Here is a 9,847-nt window from a genome sequence, read left to right as displayed (position 1 = left end):
AATTCAAATGTGGAAGATGGAAAGCAAAAATTATCACTTTTAACTAGATGGATGCTGCTTCTTAAACCCTGGGGTGGTTCCTGCTGTGGCTGCGAGAGCCCCGATTGCCACAGGGTCCCTTGTTCTTTTTGACATAACCACGCATTTCAGTTTTACTATTCTTCTTTAAATGCAGAATACTGAAGAGTTGTTGGAATACTTTCTCCCTCCCTGGGTATTTCAGTGTTTAGATAATTTACTGCTCATGCAGCGGGACAGTTGACGCGGTGATTTGCAAGTTGATGCTATTTTTTTGCCTCTTTATTTCCCATGTTTAACAGGGCACATGCTTTCTGTCCCTGCAGAGCCACAGTTTTGCTGCCATACTAAAGAAATGACCTGCAGGCTCCTTTGCTTTCAGCACGGCTGCAAACCCATCCCCTTCCCCTGCCCCCGGCAGCAACCCTTGCAAGTCCTGCCTAATAGCCCTGACTTAATTAGGCAGGGTTTTTTTAATTGCTTAGGAAATCCCAGCCCCTTTAATCTTGGTAATGAAGGTTGGAGCTTAGCATCACCTGGACCGGGGGCCTCCAAGGCTTCGTTCTGCTTTCCCACCATCCTGACAAGAGATTTCCAAGTTAAACCTGGCTCTGAATGGGATTTGGAGGCGTCTGCTCCCTGTAATATGGGAGGAACGGCTGAGAAATAGGGCTCAGCATCCCCGAGGGCGCTGGCTGACCTGGTTCCCATTGATTCTCCCATCCTGATTACTGCAGTAAATTGATTTTTATTTTGTTTTTCTGCAAATTCAGGTCATGGTTTCACTTCTTCCCATTGTTCCAACCAGTCGTGGCTGCACTATCGAGCTCGGCTGAGATATCTGGCTGCGCATCTTCCATCCTGCCCTCGGCATCCTCCAAGGGCTCAGCACGTCCCCTCCCAGCTATGGTTATGCTGCTCACCAGAATATATATATAAAATATGTAAAAAAATATATAAAATATATAAATATATAAAATATATATTATATATAAAAATATATATAATAAAAATATATAAACATATTAAAATATATAAATAGATATAATATATATAATATATAAATATAAATATATAAATATGTATAAAAATATATAAACACATATAATATATAAATATATATATAATTTCCCTCTATATAGAATATACAGGGTGTTTCAAAAAAGGCGGACCAAACTTCAAGCCGTTTCAAATTGGGTCCATGTTTTTGAAACACCCTGTAGAATAACTAGAGAAAGAATATATATACTATGGATAATACATCTTATATACTATATATAGTATATTTTATAGAGAGTGTATGCATTGCATATATGATATAGACTTTGTAGATAACATAGAATAATGATCCAATAATATAAAATATTAATTCTATGATTATTCTATATAACATAACTTATAATTTATATTCTATATAACATAACTTATAATTTATATTCTATATAACAACACATATATATGTTGTATAATACAAGACTATATTACAAAAGGCAGCTCTTAGGGTTAATGGGCTGCCCGCCAGCCTTGGCTTGTGCCTATTCCTTGCCAGGAGCAGCATTTCACCCCAGGGAGGCATCAGCAAGGGGGTCTGCGGGCAAAAATACTTACAAAAAGAAACTGAAAGCGTGTTTTTATATACATCTATATTTAAAAAGCTGTTTTCCATTGGCTGGGGCTGCTAGCTGACCTTTTCACTGGAAATAGCTTAGCGTGAGGCTCAGGGAGCGAAACAAACCTTCATTTGTTCCACCTCTGTATTTATTTCACCTCTTTATTACTCCCGACTGCCGTTTAGCCTGTTTCTTTTCAGAGCCGGCTTTGCTGGGCCGAGGAGAGCCCATGGAAGGGAGCGCTCATTGATTTTACATGAAAAGTGCTTTTCTGCAGGTTTCTGACCCTCACTTAACCCTGTTGTGCTCCCGTTTCTCCTCTCCCCATCCTCCTGTGCGGGGCTTTGCGTGCAGGAGTAAAGCCGAAGGGATCCCAGGTGATTTGGGGCCAGATAAGTAACTATTTCCAGCCTCGCCAGCAATCCTAAGGGGTTGATTTCAAAGCAAAAAACACAGATCCCTGGCTGATTTTCTGCTATACTGCCCCGATGGTGTAGCATCCATCTATACGCAGCTGTACAACATCTCAGGTCTGCATCTCCTTGCCATGGAGGGGGCACAGGGCATCCCTACAGCTTTGGGTATCTTTTCCCATTTATTTGTTTGGTTTAGGGCTTTCTTTTATTTACAAGCCCCTTTTTCCCAAACCTGTGGACTCTTGGGAAAACAGGGGACGTGAGGATGCGATGTCTGGGCTGCTTAAGGATTCAGAGCCAGGTTCCATGGGCTCCAGGTTCCATGGGCTCCGTGTTACAGCAAGGCACAGGGAGAGGCCAACCTCCCCTAAAAATCACCCATTTATACCCGTATTTGTACACGCAGGCTGAGGTGGGGAATGGAAGCTCTTAACATTATGTAAAATTAAATATATATATATTTATACACCCCCTTATTCTGCCTATGGAAAAAAAGTTGTTTGTGGCAATGGAAATGTTCTTTGTGGCTTTGGTGGTGCTTGAAAGAGATGAATATTTTGAAAAGGGGCCCACAGCTCCCTTAAGGAATAGCACTAGTGGGCCTTTTGCCTGTGTCAGAGACAAAATGTATATATTTATATCGATGGATATATTGCTGTAGGAGGGAACTGAAAGGCTGCCATGCTCACCCATGTGCTGGACTGAATCCTTTTGCTGGAGAAATGGGGGTGCTGCATCCCCATCAGTGCTGCTCTCCCCATGGGGCTGGGACCCCCGCAGCCTTCAGGGCACCCATGGGGACAAATTGTCCCCGGGGGAGCTGGAACCCAAACCTGGGGCCACCAGGAGCAACCCCCCAATTTATTTTTGCAGAGCAGCTATCACATCTCTCCCCAGGCCGCTCAGGAAGCAATATAGAACTTATAATTTATATTCTATATAACATAACTTATAATTTATATTCTATATAATAACACATATATATGTTGTATAAGACTCCTGCACACCTAAATACCCTGGATCATCATCAAAGAGGATCTAATTATTATTTTGGCCATTTGGGGAGCCCAGCTCCTTTGTTGTAAAAGCGATGGGTGATTTTTGTGACTTTTAAAATACACTTTCTTTGCCTTCTCTCTGGCTGTGGTGTTGGGGGTAATGTGGCAAAAGCAGCTTTTGTAGCCACGCTGTCTGTTGCTGGCTAAAGAGATGTGGGTTATCTTTAATTATAAGCTTGTAGTTATTAAAGCTTCTATCTGCCTTCCCGTCCCCAAGGGTTCGGTGTATCCCACTGTACCATTTCCAGGTGTTTCTCTGCACTAGATTTGCTGCATATGTGCTCTTTGCTCACAGGAGATGTCAAATAAGGGTATAACTAAAAGCTCCACTTTATATATAATAAGACGTGATGAACCCGTAACCGTTGGGGGTGCTAAATGATATTCACTATGCATGCAGGGATAAAAGCTGTCTTTTAAATCCCTATTAGGACATACTTCAATATTTTCTAGCAGAATAATACATAGAATATGAGCAATAAATACATACATTCACTGCATGGTGGGTGCGAAAAGGTCGTCAGGGACCACATCCCAGCTCCCTTGTCCCCCTGTGAAACCCCCCAAATAAGCCACTGTGTGGGACCCCCTCTATTTTGTTAAGATTATTGACGGGCTTATTTTTTGTTACTCAAAAATGTGCAACAATACAGTTGTTCCTGGCCAGATTCTCCTGTTCTGCACCTTTCCATGGGAGGGGGGCCCTGGCACGGGGACCCCTCTTTGGGCTCACCCGAGGTGAAAGGAATGGGGCTCCTCTTCCCTCAAGCAGGGCTTTTTTCCCCTCTTCTGGGTGAGCAGAAAGCCTTGGAAGCTTAAAGTCACGTGTCTTTATGGTTGGTTTTTTAATACATCGAAAGGGGAAAATATGCCGAGGAGCCAATATTCCACTGGCGTGTGGGGCTGAGGGGAAACCTGCTGCAGCCCCGGCTCAAAATCAGAGGGGCCTCAGGGCTTTTTAAATAATAAAACTCCTTTTTTCTTATTTTCTCCACCCAGCTGTGGCAGTTCTGCTTTATATAAAATGTCAGATGTACCCAAGACTCGCACATGTGAGTTTTCCAAGTACCAACCGGGGAGTGTTCCCTAATTGTCAGGGAAAAATGAGTATGTTTTGGGGCTGGGGGATGATATTTCTATTAACAAGGGAAAGCTGAGCTTAGGGGGGCTGTCAGCAAAGGCGATGCTGGGGGGGAAGCATGTGCTGGCATGGGCCCATGGCAAATAGCTCTGACATAACGGCCCTTAAAATAATAGCAATAATAATTTCCATGTATTTCTTTCTATGATGTACCTCGCTAGCAGAGCCCCCCGATGAAACCCCTGGACCTCTGCAAAGGGAGCGCATCTGTCTTTCATTTTACAGCTGAAGAATAGTAATTAAGATGCTTTTGCGAAGCCAGGGCTTGGAAAACTAAAAATAAAAGCCACATAGGCGCGATACCAGAGCTCTGAGCACCATAAGCTTTCCTTCTCCCTGCGGTCTTGCCCTCCCAGCCCCATATATATATACACATATATGTATATGTGTATATATGGTGTGTGTATGTATGTGTGTGGGGGTGTGTGTGTATGTATATGTGTGTGTGTATGTATATATGTGTGGGGGTGTGTGTGTGTGTATGTATATATGTGTGTGTGGGGTGTGTGTGTATGTATATATGTGTGGGGGTGTGTGTGTGTGTATGTATATATGTGGGGGGGTGTGTGTGTGTATGTATATATATGTGTGTGGAGGTGTGTGTGTATGTATATATATGTGTGTGGGGGTGTGTGTGCATGTATATATGTGTGTGGGGGTGTGTGTGCATGTATATATGTGTGGGGGTGTGTGTGTATGTATATATGTGTGTGGGGGTGTGTGTGTATGTATATATGTGTGTGGGGGTGTGTGTGTATGTATATATGTGTGGGGGTGTGTGTGTGTATGTATATATGTGTGGGGGGGTGTGTGTGTATGTATATATGTGTGGGGGGGTATGTGTGTGGGGGGGTGTGTGTGGGGGTGTGTGTGTATGTATATATATATTTGGGTTTACACATGTGTAAGCTTAGTTTCAGCAGAAGGAATATTAAAAAATAATAAGCTGGTCAATGTGCAGAGAGGGGAAACGCAAGGCTGGGCAAGGTTTGTGCTGGGAAGAAGGTTGCTGCAGATAAAGCGAAGGTTTGGGGATGCCCGCTGAGCTGGCAGGGGTGGATGTCTCCCACCCGCCAGCCCCATGGCATGGGTACGTATTTTGGCAGGTACAGCTTGTCTCCCCAGGGTGATGCTGGTGGGCTGCAGGTGATGCTGGGGTCAGCATCCTGCATCCCGGGTGGTCCAAGCTGCTCACTGGCACCGAGAGGCTTTAACAGCGTCTGGAACCTGAGGATATGGTGTTTTCATTGTTCTTGGATGCCACAGCAATCAGGGACAGTGTTTTTGGGAAAAAGCGGTTGAATAGATTTCTGCCCAGCCCCTCACCCAGCAGTCGGGCTTGTTTAAACCAAGGTGGAGCCAAGCGCCTGGGTTCCTCTGTGGTCCTGCTCACCTGGAGTTTAACCTCTGCTGCAGCCCGGCTCTGTGTTGCCTTACAATTGGAAAGCAAGAGCGCTTTTTAGGGTTTACGTCTTGCTTTCCCAGCGGCGGGACGCAGCCACAAAACTCGCAGCGCGGTTCCTAGAAGGAGATCGACTTTTTCCCTCTGCTTTTCCAAGCCCTCACCGCTGACAGTAGGGGCTGGAAGGCATCCAAGCCTGTCAGTATAAATCCTGCTGACCTTGTTTCACCATCCATCAACTCGCAGTTCAGCATCTCCCATCAGCCAGGGCCGGCGTCCACTTCCACTTTCTGGCTCATTTATTCCTTTTGTTTTCCCTGTTCATTTCTGGGTGGGCAGGGGGCTGAGGAGTGGACTCCAAGCCCCTAAAAAACCTCCCAGTGAGGCCTGCCAAAGCAAATACCTTGCAGGAATTTGGAGACGCAGTCATAATCAAGCCCTCTGTGCTTTAGGGATGATCCTGAGCCCGGCTGGTGGGAGAAATGATGCTCGGAGATGCAGCGGATGGTTCTTGCTATTGTCCTTTGGGCGTTATCCCCATTTTCCCGCAATAACTTGATGTTGTGTTTGCTGGCCAGCTGCTTCCAGAGGTCACCGACCGCAGGGATGGCCTCATGCCACGTGTTCCAGCAAGCAAAGAGGCCAGCAACCTTATGAGACATGGGCTGCAGGGTAAATGCCTTTGACTGGTGCTGGGAAGAGGATCAGACCCCATGTGAAGGGATTTAGCTCATCACAGTTTCCCATCCTAGCTGTTCTGGAACCCTGGGTTCTTCCTCTGAGTCTTGGAAATGGGCGGCAGGAGCCTGAGTCCTTCACAAAATCCTCAGCATCGTGTGCTACTCGCTTTATAGGTGCTAAATCCGCACAAAGAACTTGGTTTTCCACCTGCAGCCGAGTCACACCTTAAAAAATTGTGATGATGCCAGAGTGTTTGGGACCTCGTGGAAGAACATCACCGGTCATTGGTAACAGCATCCATCATTTCTGGTGCGTTAAAAGGAGGATTTGGTGGCAGGATATATCAGACTTGTATATTCGCATTTCTGTTCTCCCTGAGCAAAGCTTGTGGCTCTGAGTTTGTGTAGGGGTTTGCAAGGCTGCCGAGCACGGCTTTGCTTTTGCACTTCTGGAGGAAAAGCCCAGAAGCCTTGAAGTTGGATTCCCCCAGATCTTTGTGGAGGATTAGGGCGGTTAATTGGATTTTATTGAGGGTGCACCAGGAGCTCGGCATCACAGCTAAGGAAAGCGCTGGCCTGAATAGGGAGAGGTCAGAGGAGATGGGAGAAGGCCGTGGAGGGGCACAGCAGGTTTCTCCGTGTAGGGAAAAGGCTGTAGGAAAGGCAAGAAAATCCAAATAAATGGCACAAAACCTCCTGAGTGAGGGCAGCTGCAAGAAACGTGCAGACAAAACAGGAGGAAAAACTTTCTAAGATAAGTAAGACATGGCAAAAAAACCCCAACAAATGTCCTGGGGGGTTGTGGAGGTTCCCTCCGTCTTTGGAGGTCTTAAAGTGCGGATTAGTGGGAATGATCCTGCCTGGGGGCAGCCAGAGAGCAGATGATGAGCCTGACAGCTCTGTGCTTCCAAAGCAAGGCTTGTGCTTCTCCTGGCCGAGCACAGCACCTTCGGGCTTCTCCTTGGTGGTCCTTAAATCAGCCTGGAAAGAGCTGAGGTCCTGGAAAAGGGGTTTCTTTCTTCACTTCATCCAGGGGCTGCTCAAGGGAGGGAGGGGAAAGTGCACTGGGGGTTTTTCTCTCCGAATAGCGAGGTTCCCCTTCTGCCAGTGGTGCCGCAGCCCTCGCTGGTTTCGGGTTTAATCTCAGCCCTGCGTGTCTGAGAGATGAGGTCATGCTCGCTCCCCACAGCCTGCCGCAGCGCTTTGCCTCGCTCCCTCTGCTTCGGGGAGCTGGGGGGGATTGCAGACCCGCAGAGGCCCTGGCTCCTGCACGGTGGGGTTTGGGATGTGTCCCTAAACACCTTCTCTGTGCACCCAGGGTGGGCGTAGGCATCAGGTAAAAACATTGGCCATGACCACCTGCCCATCTTACTTGTGCCCAGGGTACCAATCCATCCCTCCCAGGATGCTAATGCACCTCTCCCAGGCCTCCTGGTGCCTTCTTGCAGCTCCTTTTAAAAGCACAAACCAAACCAACCTGCTGGAAGAAAACTTTTCTTCCTCCTTCTTCTTTATTTTCAATTTTTCGCCCCCTTTTTACCACTTCACCGTATCATGAGGATGCAGCTGGGGGTTACTCAGTCTGAGCGCAGGGAAAGCTGTGCTGTAGCCTTTTGGATTAAAGAACAGAAGCTTTAAGCCTGTGGGAGGAAGAAACGTGGTGACTGATGGCTGCAAATACAGCCCTTGCTTCTCACTCCAGTAGATCCTGAGCTCCTGCCTCCTAATCTCATGATATTATGGGTAGAAAAGCCAGTTTAGGTAATCGGTAGAGATTGCTATGATTTTATTAGACCTAATGCCCTTCCCTCCAGGGGACTTGCACAGCTGAGCAAAACAAGGATTGCCTGTAAAACACAAAAAATAGATCAAATTAAGTATGTTGTTATTATTATTATTATTTTTTTTTTTTTTTTTTTTTTTTTTTTTTTCTTTAAGAAATCTTCCCAGCCTGACATAACATTTTACTCAGCCTTCCAATTCAGGATTAATTGCCCTTGGGGGCCAATAGCCACATCTACTGCAGATGGATGGATGGATGGATGGATGGATGGATGGATGGATGGAGGTTTGGGACATGTCACCTGGGCTCCAGGTCTGAGTGGTACCTGGCTGGGATGGGCAGAGCTGGCTCACACTGCATCTCTCCAGTGATGCAGAGTTTGGGTACCACCAGCCTTTGGGATTATGTGCTGGAGTCTTCCAGAGGGAAAACAATCTGGTTTGGGGTTTTAAAAGCAGTAGCTGTTGGCAGCTTTCTTTTCGGGAAGCTGGAAAGAAAAACTGCTCCTCTATGGACCTAGAGGTCACCTAGTAAATGGGAAAGTCCCCAAAAAAGATGTCACTCAGGGCTGAAGACAGGAGTGCCTGTTGAATCAGAAAGTAGAATTATAAAGTGTGTTATCAGCGGAGGAAACGGGAGCTTGTGATAAGATGGTGCTCGAGGAGGGGAAAACAGGAAAAGGCTCCATTTGAACTCAAAAATGGGAAGGAAAAGGTTAAGCCTAAAGTCAAGGAGAAGGGTCAGAGCAGAGTTAAAGGCTGGGAGGGGAAAGGCAAAGCCAGGAGACAAAGAGGAGAATAGAGGGGCCAAAGCAAAGGGGAAGGGCAAGCAGGGAAGGGAAGAAAAGGACAAAATGGGGAGCAGAGGGGCTGGGGGTTGCTTCTTCATGCACTCATTGTTTCTTCTCTCTCTCCTTAATTTATTATCAAAAAGTTAAACTGCTGCAGATCTTGATTTGTCTTTTCTAGCAAGAAACATCCCACAGCTGCCTTGCTTGTTCACTCTTCCCGTCCTCTTTATGCTGGGGATTGGGAGGAAGAAGGCTGGAAAGCAGAGCAGCTTTTCATTGTCAGCTGGTGGTGTATTGGCAGAGCTAACTCAAAAATCCACCTGCAGTGGTTGACTGTTTTAATACTTCAGGCAGGTGTGACAAACAGGAAGGGCAGATGTCCTCGCTAGGGTGACATATTAACATCTCAGCAGCTTGGAGCTGCTGAGATCCGCTTTAGAATCTTGTTCCCACCATGTGTAGCGGGTTATATTCTTTATTCCCTTCAGGAGGGCTGCAAATGGGAGGAATTGCACATCAGCCCATGGCCCTCGTCCTTCGGCCACATTTACACTTCCAAAGCCAATGGTTTGGTAACGTTGGGGAAGCGTTAATGGTCTGGAGGGACTGGATGAGGTCATGGGTCTTGCAGATGAAAAAGTGGTTTCTGCCGCTGCAAAAAAAGTGATTAAATGATGTCTTGTGGAGCTGTTCTTCACAATCGAAGTATGTTCTTTATTACACATTTCATCATAAATCTATTTAGTCATAATACAGGCTTGTTCCAGCTTTAATGCTCTAACGGGTGCATGTCTGCCTAAATCACTGAAAATGCTTGGAGCACAAGTTCTTTTTCTCTCTCTTTCATGCAAATAATATTGTGTCTGTTTAACTATACATCGCACAATCCAAGAGAAGCATGCGAAGATTTAATTCCAGAAATAAAATCTTCTGACTTGAAATTCTCTTT

This window comes from Streptopelia decaocto (genome assembly GCF_964273445.1).
Source record: "Streptopelia decaocto genome assembly, chromosome: 5".
NCBI lineage: Eukaryota > Metazoa > Chordata > Aves > Columbiformes > Columbidae > Streptopelia > Streptopelia decaocto.
The sequence above is the reverse complement of the archived record's forward strand: the minus strand, read 5'-3'. Positions refer to the sequence as shown.